The following is a 14,456-nucleotide window of genomic DNA, read 5'->3' as shown; positions in this document are numbered from 1 at the left end:
TATCCGGTTTAAACCGGTTTAAACCGGTTCAATCCGGTTTTATCCGTTTTAAACCAGTTCTATCCGGTTTAAACCGGTTTAAACCAGTTCATTCCGGATTTATCCGGTTTACACCGGTTCAATCAGGTCTGATCCGGTTTAAGCAGGTTCTATCCGGTTATATCTGGTTTTAAAGAGTTTAAATTGGTTCAATCCGGTTTTATCTGGTTTAATCCGGTTCAATCCGGTTGTATCCGTTTTAAACCGGTTCTATCCTGTTTAAACCAGTTTAAGCCGGTTCATTCCGGTTTTATCAGGTTTAAACCCGTTTAAACCTGTTCAATCCGTTTTTATCCTGTTTAAACCAGTTTAAACCGGTTCAATCCGGTTTATTCGGTTTACACCGGTTCTATCTGTTTCAACATGTTCAAACCCGTTCATTCCGGATTTATCCGGTTTAAAACCGGTTCTATGCTGTTTATACCAGTTTAATCTGTTCAATCCGGTTTTATCCGTTTTAAACCGGTTCATTCGGTTTTATCCTGTTTAAACAGTTTGAACCGGTTCAATCCGGTTTTATCCGGTTTAAACCGGTTCAATCCGGTTTTATACGTTTTATACCAGTTCATACCGGTTTTATCCGGATCAAACCGGTTTCAACCTGTTCAATCCGGTTTTATCCGTTTTAAACCGGTTCAATCCGGTTTTATCTGGTTTAAACCTGTTCATTCCGGTTTTATCCAGTTTAAACCAGTTTGAACCGGTTTAGTCCGGTTTTATCCGGTTTAAACCGGTTTAAGCCAGTTCAATCCGGTTTTATCCAGTTTAAACCGGTTCTATCCGGTTGAAACTGGTTTAAAACGGTTCAATCTGGTTTTATCCGGTTTAAACCGGTTCAATCCGGTTTTATCCGGTTTAAACCGGTTTAAACCGGTTCAATCCGGTTTTATCCGTTTTAAAACCGGTTGTATCCGGTTCTATCCGGTTTAAACCGGTTTAAATCTGTTCATTCCGGATTTATCCGTTTTAAACCGGTTCAATCAGGTCTTATCCGGTTTAAACAGGTTCTATCCGGTTGTATCTGGTTTAAAAGAGTTTAAACTGGTTCAATCCGGTTTTATCTGGTTTAAACCGGTTCAATCTGGTTTTATCCGCTTTAAACCGCTTTAAAACGGTTTAATCCGGTTTAAACCATTTTGAACTGGTTCAATCCGGTTTTATCCGGTTTAAACCGGTTTAAGCCGGTTCATTCCGGTTTTATCAGGTTTAAACCAGTTTAAACCGGTTCAATCCGATTTGATCCTGTTTAAACCAGTCTAAACCGGTTCAATCCGGTTTTATTCGGTTTACACCGGTTCTATCTGGTTCAACATGTTTAAACCAGTTCATTCCGGATTTATCCGGTTTAAACCGGTTCTATGCTGTTTATACCAGTTTAATCTGTTCAATCCGGTTTTATCCGGTTTAAACCGGTTTAAGCCGGTTCAATCCGGTTTTCTCCAGTTTTAACCGGGTTAAACCGGTTCAATCCGGTTTTATCAGTTTTAAACCTGTTTAAACCGCTTTAATCCGTTTTTATCCAGTTCAAACCGGTTTAAACCGGTTCTATCCTGTTCTATCCGGTTGAAACTGGTTTAAAACGGTTCAATCTGGTTTTATCCGGTTTAAACCGGTTCAATCCGTTTTTATCCGGTTTAAACCGGTTTAAAGCGGTTCAATCCGGTTTTATCCGTTTTAAACCGGTTGTATCCGGTTCTATCCGGTTTAAACCGGTTTAAATCAGTTCATTCCGGATTTATCCGTTTTAAACCGGTTCAATCAGGTCTTATCCGGTTTAAACAGGTTCTATCCGGTTGTATCTGGTTTAAAAGAGTTTAAACTGGTTCAATCCGGTTTTATCTGGTTTAAACTGGTTCAATCTGGTTTTATCCGCTTTAAACCACTTTAAAACGGTTTAATCCGGTTTTATCCGGTTTAAACCATTTTGAACTGGTTCAATCCGGTTTTATCCGGTTTAAACCGGTTTAAGCCGGTTCATTCCGGTTTTATCAGGTTTAAACCAGTTTAAACCGGTTCAATCCGATTTGATCCTGTTTAAACCAGTTTAAACCGGTTCAATCCGGTTTTATTCGGTTTACACCGGTTCTATCTGGTTCAACATGTTTAAACCAGTTCATTCCGGATTTATCCGGTTTAAACCGGTTCTATGCTGTTTATACCAGTTTAATCTGTTCAATCCGGTTTTATCCGGTTTAAACCGGTTTAAGCCGGTTCAATCCGGTTTTCTCCAGTTTTAACCGGCTTAAACCGGTTCAATCCGGTTTTATCAGTTTTAAACCTGTTTAAACCGCTTTAATCCGTTTTTATCCAGTTCAAACCGGTTTAAACCGGTTCTATCCGGTTCTATCCGGTTTAAACCGGTTTAAACCAGTTCATTCCGGATTTATCTGATTTAAACCGGTTTAAATCGGTTCAATCCAGTTTTATCTGGTTTAAAACAGTTTAATCCGGTTCAATCCGGTTTAAACCAGTTCAATCTGGTTTTATCCTGTTTAAACCGGATTGAACCGGTTCAATCCGTATTTATCCGGTTTAAACCGGTTTACACCGGTTCAATCCGGTTTTATCCGGTTTAAACCGGTTCTTTCCGGTTCTATCCGTTTTAAAACGGTTTAAACCAGTTCATTCCGGTTCTATCCGGTTTAAACCGGTTTGAACTTGTTCAATCCGGTTTTATTCGGTTTAAACCGGTTTAAGCCGGTTCAATCCGGTTTTATCCGGTTTAAACCGGTTCAATCGCTTTTATCCGGTTTAAACCGGTTCAATCCGCTTTTATCCGGTTTAAACCGGTTCATTAGTTTTTATCCGGTTTAAACCAGTTTGAACCGGTTCAATCCAGTTTTATCCGGTTTAAACCGGTTCAATCCGGTTTTATCCGTTTTAAACCAGTTCATTCCGGTTTTATCATGTTTAAACCGGTTTCAACCTGTTCAATCCGGTTTTATCCGGTTTAAACTGGTTCAATCCGGTTATATCTGGTTTAAACCAGTTCATTCCGGTTTTATCCGGTTTAAACCGGTTCTATGCTGTTTATACCAGTTTAATCTGTTCAATCCGGTTTTATCCGGTTTAAACCGGTTTAAGCCGGTTCAATCCGGTTTTCTCCAGTTTTAACTGGCTTAAACCGGTTCAATCCGCTTTTATCCAGTTTAAACCGGTTTTATCTGGTTCTATCCGAATGAAACTGGTTTAAACCGGTTCAATCCGGTTTTATCCGGTTTACACCAGTTCATTCCGGTTTTACCCGTTGTAAACCGGTTTGAACCGGTTCAATCCGGTTTTATCTGGTTTAAACCGGTTCAATCTGGTTTTATCCGGTTTAAACCGGTTTTATCCGGTTTAGACCTATTTAAACCAGTTCAATCCGGTTTTAATCGGCTTAAACCGGTTCAATCTGGTTTTATCCGGTTTAAACCGCTTTAAAACGGTTTAATCCGGTTTTATCTGGTTTAAACCCGTTTGAACCGGTTCAATCCGGTTTTATCCGGTTTAAACCGGTTCAATCCGGTTTATCTCTTTTAAACCGGTTCTATCCGTATCTATCCTTTTTAAATCGGTTTAAACCGGTTCTATACTCTTCTATCCAGTTCTAACCGGATTAAACCAGTTCAATCCGGTTTTATCCGGTTTAAACCGGTTCTATCCATTTCCATCTGGTTTAAACGGGTTTAAACTGGTTCAATCCGGTTTTATCCGGTTTAAACCGGTTTAAACCGTGTCAATCCGATTTTATCCGTTTTAAACTTGTTCAATCCGGTTTTCTCCAGTTTAAACCGGTTTAAACTGATTCAATCCGTTTTTATCCAGTTTAAACCTGTTCAATCCGGTTTTATCCGGTTTAAACCTGTTCAATCCGGTTTTATCCGGTTTAAACCGGTTTAGCCCGGTTCTATCCGGTTTAAACTGGTTTAAACCGGTTGAATCCGGTTTTATCCGGTTTAAACCGGTTGAATCCGGTTTTATCTGCTTTAAACCAGTTTAAACCGGTTCAATCCGGTTTTATCCGGTTTAAACCGGTTCTATCCGTTAATATCCGTTTTAAACCGGTTCTATCCGGTTCTATCTGGTTTGAACCGGTTTAAAGCGGTTCAATCCGGTTTTATCCGGTTTAAACCGGTTTATACCGTATCAATCCGATTTTATCCGGTTTAAACCTGTTTTGTCCGTTTTAAACCGGTTTAATCCAGTTCAATCCGTTTTTATCCAGTTTAAAGCGGTTTAAACCGGATCAATCCGGTTTAATGTGGGTTAAATCGGTTCTATCCACTTCTATCTGGTTTAAACTGGTTTAAACCGGTTCAATCCGGTTTTATCCGGTTTAAGCCGGTTCTATCCAGTTGAAACCGGTTTAAGCCGGTTCAATCCGGTTTTATCCGGTTTAAACCGGTTCTATCCGGTTGAAACTGTATTAAACCGGTTCAATCCGGTTTTATCCAGTTTAAACCGGTTCATTCTGGTTTTATCCAGTTTAAACCGGTTTACACCGGTTGAATCCGGTTTTTTCCGGTTTAAACCGGTTCTATCCGTTTTAAACCGGTTTAAACCAGTTCATTCCGGTTCCATCCGGTTTAAACTGGTTTGAACCAGTTCAATCCGGTTTTATTCGGTTTAAACTGGTTTAAGCCGGTTAAATCCGGTTTTATCCGGTTTAAACCAGTTCAATCCGGTTTTATCCATTTTATACCTGTTCATACCGGTTTTATCCGGATTAAACCGGTTTCACCCTGTTCAATCCGGTTTTATCCGTTTTAAACCGGTTCAATCCGGTTTTATCTGGTTTAAACCAGTTCATTTCGGTTTTATCCGGTTTAAACCAGTTTGAACTGGTTTAATCCGTTTTTATCCGGTTTAAACCGGTTTAAACCAGTTCAATCCGGTTTTATCCGTTTTAAACCGGTTCTATCCGGTTGTATCCGGTTTAAACCGGTTTAAATCAGTTCATTCCGGATTTATCCATTTTAAACCGGTTCAATCAGTTCTTATTCGGTTTAAACAAGTTCTATCCGGTTGTATCTGGTTTAAAAGAGTTTAAACTGGTTCAATCCGGTTTTATCTGGTTTAAACCGGTTCAATCTGGTTTTATCCGCTTTAAACCGCTTTAAAACGGTTTATTCCGGTTTTATCCGGTTTAAACCACTTTGAACTGGTTCAATCCGGTTTTATCCGGTTTCAACCGGTTCAATCCGGTTTTATCCGGTTTAAACCGGTTCTATCGGGTTTAAACCAGTTTAAGCCTGTTCATTCAGGTTTTATCAGGTTTAAACCAGTTTAAACCGGTTAAATCCGATTTTTTCCTGTTTAAACCAGTTCAAACCGGTTCAATCCAGTTTTATTCGGTTTACACCGGTTCTATCTGGTTCAACATGTTTAAACCAGTTCATTCCGGATTTATTCGGTTTAAACCGGTTCTATGCTGTTTATACCTGTTTAATCTGTTCAATCCGGTTTTATCCGGTTTAAACCGGTTTAAGCCGGTTCAATCCGGTTTTCTCCAGTTTTAACCGGCTTAAACCGGTTCAATCCGCTTTTATCCAGTTTAAACCGGTTCAGTCTGGTTTTATCCAGTTTAAACCGGTTTAAACCGGTTCAATCCGGTTTTATCCGGTTTAAACCGGTTCTATGCTGTTTATACCAGTTTAAGCCGGTTCAATCCGGTTTTATCTGGTTTAAACCGGTTTAAGCCGGTTCATTCTGGTTTTATCCAGTTTAAACCGGTTTACACCGGTTGAATCCGGTTTTATCCGGTTTAAACCGGTTTTATCCGGTTCTATCCGTTTGAAACCGGTTTAAACCAGTTCATTCCGGTTCTATCCGGTTTAAACCGGTTTGAACCGGTTTAATCCGGTTTTATTCGGTCTTAACCGGTTTAAGCCGGTTCAATCCGGTTTTATCCGGTTTAAACCGGTTCAATCCGGTTTTATCCGGTTTAAACCGGTTCAATCCGCTTTTATCCGGTTTACACCGGTTCATTAGGTTTTATCCGGTTTAAACCAGTTTGAACCAGTTCAATCCGGTTTTATCCGGTTTAAACCGGTTCAATCCGGCTTTATCCGTTTTAAACCAGTTCATTCCGGTTTTATCCGGATTAAACTGGTTTCAACCTGTTCAATCCGGTTTTATCCGGTTTAAAACGGTTCTATCCGGTTTTATCTGGTTTAAACCAGTTCATTCCGGTTTTATCCGGTTTAAACCGGTTTGAACCGGTTCAATCCGGTTTTATCCAGTTTAAACCGCTTCTATCCGGTTCTATCCGGTTGAAACCGGTTTAATCCGGTTCAATCTGGTTTTATCCGTTTTAAACCGTTTCAATCCGGTTTTATCCGGTTTAAACCGGTTCAGTCCGGTTTTTTCCATTTTAAACCGGTTCTATCAGGTTCTATCCGTTTTAAACCGGTTTAAACCAGTTCATTCCGGATTTATCCGGTTTACACCGGTTCAATCAGTTCTTATCCGGTTTAAACAGGTTCTATCCGGTTGTATCTGGTTTTAAAGAGTTTAAACTGGTTCAATCCGGTTTTATCTGGTTTAAACCGGTTCAATCTGGTTTTATCCAGTTTAAACCGCTTAAAAACGCTTTAATCCGGTTTTATCCGGTTTAAACCAGTTCAGTCCGGTTTTATCCGTTTTAAATCGGTTCTATCCGGTTTAAACCATTTTAAGCCGGTTCATTCCGGTTTTATCAGGTTTAAACTCGTTTAAACCGGTTCAATCCGTTTTTATCCTGTTTAAACCAGTTTAAACCGGTTCAATCCGGTTTTATTCAGTTTACACCGGTTCTATCTGGCTCAACATGCTCAAACCCGTTCATTCCGGATTTATCCGGTTTAAACCGGTTCTATGCTGTTTATACCAGTTTAATCTGTTCAATCCGGTTTTATCCGGTTTAAACCGGTTTAAGCCGGTTCAATCCGGTTTTCTCCAGTTTTAACTGGCTTAAACCGGTTCAATCCGCTTTTATCCAGTTTAAACCGGTTCTATCTGGTTCTATCTGGTTGAAACCGGTTTAAACCGGTTCAATCCAGTTTTTTCCGGTTTAAACCGTTTCATTCCGGTTTCATCCGGTTTGAACCGGTTTAAACCGCTTTAAACCAGTTCTATCCGGTTTTATCCGGTTTATACCGGTTCTATCCAGTTCAATCCGGTTAAAAACGGTTTAAACCGGTTCTATCCGGTTTTATCCGGTTTAAACCGGTTCAATCCGTTTTGATCCAGTTTTAACCGGTTCAATCCGGTTTTATCTGGTTTAAACCAGTTCATTCCGGTTTTACCCGGTGTAAACCGGTTTGAACCGGTTCAATCCGGATTTATCCGGTTTAAACCGGTTTAAGCCGGTTCAATCAGGTCTTATTCGGTTTAAAGAGGTTCTATCCGGTTCTATCTGGTTTAAACCATTTTAAACTGGTTCAATCTGGTTTTATCTGGTTTAAACCGGTTCAATCTGATTTTATCCGGTTTAAACCTGTTTTATCCGGTTTAAACTGGTTTGAACCGGTTCAATCCGGTTTTATTCGGTTTAAACCGGTTTAAGCCGGTTCAATCCGGCTTTATCTGTTTTAAACCGGTTCAATCTGGTTTTATACGTTTTATACCAGTTCATACCGGTTTTATCCGGATTAAACCGGTTTCAACCTGTTCAATCCGGTTTTATCCGGTTTAAACCGGTTCAATCCGGTTTTATCTGGTTTAAACCAGTTCATTCCGGTTTTATCCGGTTTAAACCTGTTCAGTCCGGTTTTATCCGTTTTAAATCGGTTCTATCTGGTTTAAACCAGTTTAAGCCGGTTCATTCCGGTTTTATCAGGTTTAAACCCCTTTAAACCGGTTCAATCCGTTTTTATCCTGTTTAAACCAGTTTAAACCGGTTCAATCCGGTTTTATTCGGTTTACACCGGTTCTATCTGGTTCAACATGTTCAAACCCGTTCATTCCGGATTTATCCGGTTTAAACCGGTTCTATGCTGTTTATACCAGTTTAATCTGTTCAATCCGGTTTTATCCAGTTTAAACCGGTTTAAGCCGGTTCAATCCGGTTTTCTCCAGTTTTAACTGGCTTAAACCGGTTCAATCCAGTTTTATCCAGTTTAAACCGTTTCATTCAGGTTTCATCCGGTTTGAACCGGTTTAAACCGCTTTAAACCAGTTCTATCCGGTTTTATCCGGTTTATACCGGTTCTATCCTGTTCAATCCGGTTTAAAACGGTTTAAACCGGTTCTATCCGGTTTTATCCGGTTTAAAGCGGTTCAATCCGTTTTTATCCAGTTTAAACCGGTTCAATCCGGTTTTATCCGGTTTAAACCAGTTCATTCCGGTTTTACCCGGTGTAAACCGGTTTGAACTGGTTCAATACGGATTTATCCGGTTTAAACCGGTTTAAGCCGGTTCAATCAGGTCTTATCTGGTTTAAAGATGTTCTATCCGGTTCTATCTGGTTTAAACCAGTTTAAACCGGTTCAATCTGATTTTATCCGGTTTAAACCTGTTTTATCCGGTTTAAACTGGTTTGAACCGGTTCAATCCGGTTTTATTCGGTTTAAACCGGTTTAAGCCAGTTCAATCTGGCTTTATCTGGTTTAAACCGGTTCAATCCGGTTTTATCCGGTTTAAACCGGTTCATTCGGTTTTATCCGGTTTAAACCAGTTTGAACCGGTTCAATCCGGTTTTATCCGGTTTAAACCGGTTCAATCCGGTTTTATACGTTTTATACCAGTTCATACCGGTTTTATCCGGATTAAACCGGTTTCAACCTGTTCAGTCCGGTTTTATCCGGTTTAAACCGGTTCAATCCGGTTTTATCTGGTTTAAACCAGTTCATTCCGGTTTTATCCGGTTTAAACCAGTTTGAACAGGTTTAGTCCGGTTTTATCCGGTTTAAACCGGTTCAATCCGGTTTTATACGTTTTATACCAGTTCATACCGGTTTTATCCGGATTAAACCGGTTTCAACCTGTTCAATCCGGTTTTATCCAGTTTAAACCGGTTCTATCCTGTTCTATCCGGTTGAAACTGGTTTAAAACGGTTCAATCTGGTTTTATCCGGTTTAAACCGGTTCAATCCGGTTTTATCCGGTTTAAACCGGTTTAAACCGGTTCAATCCGGATTTATCCGTTTTAAACCGGTTGTATCCGGTTCTATCCGGTTTAAACCGGTTTAAATCAGTTCATTCCGGATTTATCCGTTTTAAACCGGTTCAATCAGGTCTTATCCGGTTTAAACAGGTTCTATCCGGTTGTATCTGGTTTAAAAGAGTTTAAACTGGTTCAATCCGGTTTTATCTGGTTTAAACCGGTTCAATCTGGTTTTATCCGCTTTAAACCGCTTTAAAACGGTTTAATCCGGTTTTATCCGGTTTAAACCATTTTGAACTGGTTCAATCCGGTTTTATCCGGTTTAAACCGGTTTAAGCCGGTTCATTCCGGTTTTATCAGGTTTAAACCAGTTTAAACTGGTTCAATCCGATTTGATCCTGTTTAAACCAGTTTAAACCGGTTCAATCCGGTTTAATTCGGTTTACACCGGTTCTATCTGGTTCAACATGTTTAAACCAGTTCATTCCGGATTTATCCGGTTTAAACCGGTTATATGCTGTTTATACCAGTTTAATCTGTTCAATCCGGTTTTATCCGGTTTAAACCGGTTTAAGCCGGTTCAATCCGGTTTTCTCCAGTTTTAACCGGCTTAAACCGGTTCAATCCGGTTTTATCAGTTTTAAACCTGTTTAAACCGCTTTAATCCGTTTTTATCCAGTTCAAACCGGTTTAAACCGGTTCTATCCGGTTCTATCCGGTTTAAACCGGTTTAAAACAGTTCATTCCGGATTTATCTGATTTAAACCGGTTTAAATCGGTTCAATCCAGTTTTATCTGGTTTAAAACAGTTTAATCCGGTTCAATCCGGTTTAAACCAGTTCAATCTGGTTTTATCCTGTTTAAACCGGATTGAACCGGTTCAATCCGTATTTATCCGGTTTAAACTGGTTTACACCGGTTCAATCCGGTTTTATCCGGTTTAAACCGGTTCTTTCCGGTTCTATCCGTTTTAAAACGGTTTAAACGAGTTCATTCTGGTTCTATCCGGTTTAAACCGGTTTGAACCTGTTGAATCCGGTTTTATTCGGTTTAAACCGGTTCATTAGGTTTTATCCGGTTTAAACCAGTTTGAACCGGTTCAATCCAGTTTTATCCGGTTTAAACCGGTTCAATCCGGTTTTATCCGTTTTAAACCAGTTCATTCCGGTTTTATCATGTTTAAACCGGTTTCAACCTGTTCAATCCGGTTTTATCCGGTTTAAACTGGTTCAATCCGGTTATATCTGGTTTAAACCAGTTCATTCCGGTTTTATCCGGTTTAAACCGGTTCTCTGCTGTTTATACCAGTTTAATCTGTTCAATCCGGTTTTATCCGGTTTAAACCGGTTTAAGCCGGTTCAATCCGGTTTTCTCCAGTTTTAACTGGCTTAAACCGGTTCAATCCGCTTTTATCCAGTTTAAACCGGTTTTATCTGGTTCTATCCGGTTGAAACTGGTTTAAACCGGTTCAATCCGGTTTTATCCGGTTTACACCAGTTCATTCCGGTTTTACCCGGTGTAAAGCGGTTTGAACCGGTTCAATCCGCTTTTATCCGGTTTACACCGGTTCATTAGGTTTTATCCGGTTTAAACCAGTTTGAAACAGTTCAATCCGGTTTTATCCAGTTTAAACCGGTTCAATCCGGTTTTATCCGTTTTAAACCAGTTCATTCCGGTTTTATCCGGATTAAACTGGTTTCCACCTGTTCAATCCGGTTTTATCCGGTTTAAAACGGTTCTATCCGGTTTTATCTGGTTTAAACCAGTTCATTCCGGTTTTATCCGGTTTAAACCGGTTTGAACCGGTTCAATCCGTTTTTATCCAGTTTAAACCGGTTCTATCCGGTTGAAACCGGTTTAATCCGGTTCAATCTGGTTTTATCCGTTTTAAACCGTTTCAATCCGGTTTTATCCGGTTTAAACCGGTTTAATCCGGTTCAATCCAGTTTTATCCATTTTAAACCGGTTCTATCCGGTTCTATCCGGTTTAAACCGGTTTTATCCGTTTTAAACCGGTTTAAACCGGTTCAATCCGGTTTTATCCGGTTTAAACCGGTTCAATCCGCTTTTATCCGGTTTACACCGGTTCATTAGGTTTTATCCGGTTTAAACCAGTTTGAAACAGTTCAATCCGGTTTTATCCGGTTTAAACCGGTTCAATCCGGTTTTATCCGTTTTAAACCAGTTCATTCCGGTTTTATCCGGATTAAACTGGTTTCAACCTGTTCAATCCGGTTTTATCCGGTTTAAAACGGTTCTATCTGGTTTTATCTGGTTTAAACCAGTTCATTCCGGTTTTATCCGGTTTAAACCGGTTTGAACCGGTTCAATCCGGTTTTATCCAGTTTAAACCGGTTCTATCCGGTTGAAACCGGTTTAATCCGGTTCAATCTGGTTTTATCCAGTTTAAACCGTTTCAATCCGGTTTTATCCGGTTTAAACCGGTTTAAACCGGTTCAATCCAGTTTTATCCATTTTAAACCGGTTCTATCCGGTTCTGTCCGGTTTAAACCAGTTTAAACCAGTTCATTCCGGATTTATCCGGTTTACACCGGTTCAATCAGTTCTTATCCGGTTTAAACAGGTTCTATCCGGTTGTATCTGGTTTTAAAGAGTTTAAACTGGTTCAATCCGGTTTTACCTGGTTTAAACCGGTTCAATCTGGTTTTACCCAGTTTAAACCGCTTTAAAACGCTTTAATCCGGTTTTATCCGGTTTAAACCAGTTCAGTCCGGTTTTATCCGTTTTAAATCGGTTCTATCCGGTTTAAACCAGTTTAAGCCGGTTCATTCCGGTTTTATCAGGTTTAAACCCGTTTAAACCGGTTCAATCCGTTTTTATCCTGTTTAAACCAGTTTAAACCGGTTCAATCCGGTTTTATTCGGTTTACACCGGTTCTATCTGGTTCAAGATGTTCAAACCCGTTCATTCCGGATTTATCCGGTTTAATCCGTTTCTATGCTGTTTATACCAGTTTAATCTGTTCAATCCGGTTTTATCCGGTTTAAACCGGTTTAAGCCGGATCAATCCGGTTTTCTCCAGTTTTAACTGGCTTAAACCGGTTCAATCCGCTTTTATCCAGTTTAAACCAGTTCAATCTGGGTTTATCCGGTTTAAACCGGTTTTATCCGGTTTAGACCTATTTAAACCAGTTCAATCCGGTTTTAATCGGCTTAAACCGGTTCAATCTGGTTTTATCCGGTTTAAACCGCTTTAAAACGGTTTAATCCGGTTTTATCTGGTTTAAACCCGTTTGAACCGGTTCAATCCGGTTTTATCCGGTTTAAACCGGTTCAATCCGGTTTATCTCATTTAAACCGGTTCTATCCATTTCTATCCTTTTTAAATCGGTTTAAACCGGTTCTATCCTGTTCTATCCAGTTCTAACCGGATTAAACCAGTTCAATCCGGTTTTATCCGGTTTAAACCGGTTCTATCCATTTCCATCTGGTTTAAACGGGTTTAAACTGGTTTAATCCGGTTTTATCCGGTTTAAACCGGTTCTATCCGGTTGAAACTGTATTAAACCGGTTCAATCCGGTTTTATCCAGTTTAAACCGGTTCAGTCTGGTTTTATCCGGTTTAAACCGTTTTAAACCGGTTCAATCCAGTTTTATCCGGTTTAAACCGGTTCTATGCGGTTTATACCAGTTTAAGCCGGTTCATTCCGGTTTTATCCGGTTTAAACCGGTTCTATCCGGTTGAAACTGTATTAAACCGGTTAATTCCGGTTTTATCCAGTTTAAACCGGTTCATTCTGGTTTTATCCTGTTTAAACCGGTTTACACCGGTTGAATCCGGTTTTATCCGGTTTAAACCGGTTCTATCCGTTTTAAACCGGTTTAAACCAGTTCATTCCGGTTCCATCCGGTTTAAACTGGTTTGAACCGGTTCAATCCGGTTTTATTCGGTTTAAACTGGTTTAAGCCGGTTAAATCCGGTTTTATCCGGTTTAAACCGGTTCAATCCGGTTTTATCCATTTTATACCTGTTCATACCGGTTTTATCCGGATTAAAAAGGTTTCAACCTGTTCAATCCGGTTTTATCCGTTTTAAACCGGTTCAATCCGGTTTTATCTGGTTTAAACCAGTTCATTTCGGTTTTATCCGGTTTAAACCAGTTTGAACTGGTTTAATCCGGTTTTATCCGGTTTAAACCGGTTTAAACCAGTTCAATCCGGTTTTATCCGTTTTAAACCGGTTCTATCCGGTTGTATCCGGTTTAAACCGGTTTAAATCAGTTCATTCCGGATTTATCCATTTTAAACCGGTTCAATCAGGTCTTATCCGGTTTAAACAAGTTCTATCCGGTTGTATCTGGTTTAAAAGAGTTTAAACTGGTTCAATCCGGTTTTATCTGGTTTAAACCGGTTCAATCTGGTTTTATCCGCTTTAAACCGCTTTAAAACGGTTTAATCCGGTTTTATCCGGTTTAAACCACTTTGAACTGGTTCAATCCGGTTTTATCCGGTTTAAACCGGTTCAATCCGGTTTTATCCGGTTTAAACCGGTTCTATCCGTTTTAAACCAGTTTAAGCCGGTTCATTCAGGTTTTATCAGGTTTAAACAAGTTCAAACCGGTTCAATCCAGTTTTATTCGGTTTACACCGGTTCTATGCTGTTTATACCAGTTTAAGCCGGTTTAAACCGGTTCTATCCGGTTGAAACTGTATTAAACCGGTTAATTCCGGTTTTATCCAATTTAAACCGGTTCATTCTGGTTTTATCCTGTTTAAACCGGTTTACACCGGTTGAATCCGGTTTTATCCGGTTTAAACCGGTTCTATCCGTTTTAAACCGGTTTAAACCAGTTCATTCCGGTTCCATCCGGTTTAAACTGGTTTGAACCGGTTCAATCCGGTTTTATTCGGTTTAAACTGGTTTAAGCCGGTTAAATCCGGTTTTATCCGGTTTAAACCAGTTCAATCCGGTTTTATCCATTTTATACCTGTTCATACCGGTTTTATCCGGATTAAAAAGGTTTCAACCTGTTCAATCCAGTTTTATCCGGTTTAAACCGGTTTAAGCCGGTTCAATCCGGTTTTCTCCAGTTTTAACCGGCTTAAACCGGTTCAATCCGGTTTTATCCACTTTAAACCGGTTCAGTCTGGTTTTATCCAGTTTAAACCGGTTTAAACCGGTTCAATCCGGTTTTATCCGGTTTAAACCGGTTCTATGCTGTTTATACCAGTTTAAGCCGGTTCAATCCGGTTTTATCTGGTTTAAACCGGTTTAAGCCGGTTCATTCTGGTTTTATCCAGTTTAAACCGGTTTACACCGGTTGAATCCGCATTTATCCGGTTTACACCGGTTCATTAGGTTTTTTCCGGTTTAAACCAGTTTGAACT

This window comes from Cynocephalus volans, chromosome 13 (genome assembly GCF_027409185.1).
Source record: "Cynocephalus volans isolate mCynVol1 chromosome 13, mCynVol1.pri, whole genome shotgun sequence".
NCBI classification, from domain to species: domain Eukaryota; kingdom Metazoa; phylum Chordata; class Mammalia; order Dermoptera; family Cynocephalidae; genus Cynocephalus; species Cynocephalus volans.
Note: the sequence above shows the minus strand (reverse complement) of the source record.